Raw genomic sequence first — 3,354 nt, forward strand, 5'->3', positions numbered from 1 at the left:
ATCAAGGGCCTTCTTCAGGTCAGCCTTATTCACCTGATTTTATTTTTCAAGAAGCTCATACCAGTTGGCGGCGTTTTCTAGCTCCACAGCCATTTCGGCTACTTCGTCTTCGCTCCAGCGATGAGTAGCCTGTTCGGCTCTTAACTCTTAGGCCGCCTTTAGGGCAGCCGTATTGCTCGCCCGGGCCTGTTCCTTGGCTAGGGCAAGTTCCGCCCTCAAGGCCTCCACGGCAGCAGCACCGTCTGCAGTCCAAGCATATCGCATTAATATTATGCTCCTCTCAATTTTTCCTATAAAAATAATAAGGAAAGCAGAGCACATACCTTGTGACTCGTTAAGCCGCTCGTTCACCAATGTGATATCGGCATCAATAACTCCAATCTGCCTCCTTAGTTCGGCAACTTCAACGGACCGGTCGGCTGCCGGATCCTTAGACACCTGCGCATAAATACAGCGCGATCATCACTTAACAATGTGATCCTCCATTTGCCGCCTAGGGCTGGCAACAAGAGTCTTAGGGGCTACTATCCATATGAAGCACACCTAGCGCGTGTGTCACAGTCAAAAATTATGTATTTTCATTACATACCTCAAAGCCTCTGAGCAAGCTCGTAAAGGCTTCATTCAGCCCGCTTGTGGCGGATGAAATCTTCTCGAGCACCGTGCTCATTAATGAACGGTGCTCCTCCGAGAGAGCAGCTCGCTCCAGAAGGCCCATTAGTGTGTCCGGCCGGACGCCGAATTATGCCGGACCCTTCTTACCGCCCCCGTGGGAGTCGAATGCTCCGGGCTCAGGGCGGCCGAAGTATTAGCTTGTGGCTTCGGCAGATCTGGACTGCTCCGTGACGACACCTCGGGGTCGCCCGCCCCATGAGGCGGAGAGGTGGGTGGGGTCTCACTCTCCATCGTCTCCGGAAGGAGATCCCCCGAAGACGAACTCTGTCGAGAAGAGCTGCTAGCCGGACTGCAAAGAATGGATCCTGGTTATTGTTCTCGGAGAAGGAAGCAGTACCTTCGTTTTCACGATTAACTTACAGCTCGGCTGAGGGCTGGCCCGTTGGCGGGCATGGCGCGGTAAGGACGCCCTTAGGGGCAGGCCCCCTTGGTGATGCTTTCTTCCCTTGTCTGGGCACCTCCGTCTTTAAGTCTTCGGAGGCGGCCCTCTTCTTCCCACGAGGGGAGGAGGCCTTAGATTCCCCTCCCTGACTATCCTCCTTTGGGGAGGTAACAATTCCCCCTGGTTTGGATGTGCAATGTGTGAAGTTCTGCTTCTCTGTTCTTCCCTTCGTCTTTCCCCGAGGGCACTTTGCTTAGCACGCGACCAAGCATCTTGGCTATGGTGGGACTAGGCGAGCCTTCGGGAAGTGGCGCCGGACACCTAATTCTCTCCGCCTTGCTGAGCCATTCCTGGCCAGGGAGGATTTTCAGAATAATATTATGATAAAAATAAATGAAGTGTTCGGTTTCTGGGTTGCTTACTTGGGTATCTGGGCGATTGCAGCTCAGGCTCGCATCCTCGGTGGTGTCCGGACACTTTACTTGTGGTCCGAAGAATAACTTACACATCCCTTCGAGCGTGACACCGAAGAAGTGCAGAGTAGTCCTTGGACCTTCCGGATTGAACTCCCACATCCGAAGAGGCAGGCGTTTGCACGGCAAGATCCGTCGGACTAGCATTACCTAAATTATGCTGATAAGGCTAATGTCCCTCTCAAGAAGCTCCCGGATGCGGCTCTGCAAGGTTGTTACATCATTAGCAGGCCCCCAATCCCGTCCTACATTGGCCCATGATGCCAGTTGAGGCGGAGGGCCCGAACGGAAGTCGGGGGCAGCCACCCACTTTGTGCCTCTGGGAGCCGTGACGTAAAACCACCTCCGCTGCCATAGATCGGACACTTCTGGGAAGGAGCCCTCCGGCCATGGGGCATCGGCGTTCCTACTTATTACAGCACCCCCGCACTCCGCGTGTCACCCCTCAATCATCTTTGGCTTCACATTGAAGGTCTTGAGCCATAAGCCAAAATGCGGGTTGACGTGGAGAAAAACTTCACACACAACGATGAACGACGAGATATGAAGGATGGCGTCCGGAGTTAGATCATGAAAATCTAGCCCGTACTAGAACATGAGCCCTCTCACGAAGGGATCAAGAGTGAAGCCTAAGCCGCGGAGGAAGTGAGAGACAAATACGACGCTCTCATTGGGCTCGGGAGTAGGGACGATCTGCCCTGGAGCGGGGAGCCTGTGCTTGATGTCGGCGGTCAGGTATCCGACCTCCCTAAGCTTCGCAATATCCTCCTCTGTGATAGAGGAAGCCACCCACCGGCCTTGAAGGTTGGATTCGGACATGATTGAAGATCCGGAGGGCTTGAGCTTGGGCTTCGGGTGTTGGAACTCGAGATGCGAAAAGGCGCAAGCGAGGTAGGAAAGAGGGATAGGCCTCAGCCCCTCTATAAAGGGGGTGAATATCAAGCGTCCTCAGCGTAACCGCTTGGGGCTTACCTAAAAACACGGAGTCATACCAACAGGCGTCGTGGGGTTGCACGCGCCCGTATTGATGGAAAATCCCGCGATAAGGGGAACACGATCTCTTCTTTGGCAGGGTGTGCCAATAAAACCGCCTCGCGACGCGTATCGAGGCAGGCTAAGAAAAACCGGTTCGTGTTGGGCCAGGCCACGGTGTGAGAGTGCACCGTACAAAAACTGATAGCGGATCAGATTTATGAAGTACTATGCTACGGTGGTGTGCGGAAATTACCTCACGAAGCTAGACACAATCCTCAATCTGCATTGGAGTATTCGGAGATGGAACCTGCCTTGCAATGCCGAAGACAATCTACGCATCGGACTCATCGTCATTGAAGCCTGGTTCAGGGGCTACTGAGGGAGTCCTGGATTAGGGGGTATCCGGACAGCCGGACTATATACTTTGGCCGGACTGTTGGACCGTGAAGATACAAGACTCAAGACTTCGTCCCGTGTCCGGATGGGACTCTCCTTTGCGTGGAAGACAAGCTTGGCGATCCGGATAATAGATTTCCTTCTTTGTAACCGACTTTGTGTAAACCCTAGCCCTCTCCGGTGTCTATATAAACCGGAGGGTTAGGTCCTTAGAAGAGACAATCATAATCATCATAGGCTAGCTTCTAGGGTTTAGCCTCTACGATCTCGTGGTAGATCAACTCTTGTAATACTCATATCATCAATATCAATCAAGCAGGAAGTAGGTTTTTACCTCCATCAAGAGGACCCGAACCTGGGTAAACACCGTGTCCCTTGCCTCCTGTTACCATTAGCCTTAGACACACAGATCGGGACCCCCTACCTGAGATCCGCCGGTTTTGACACGGACAG

This window comes from Triticum dicoccoides, chromosome 2B (genome assembly GCF_002162155.2).
Source record: "Triticum dicoccoides isolate Atlit2015 ecotype Zavitan chromosome 2B, WEW_v2.0, whole genome shotgun sequence".
Classification (NCBI taxonomy): Eukaryota; Viridiplantae; Streptophyta; class Magnoliopsida; order Poales; family Poaceae; genus Triticum; species Triticum dicoccoides.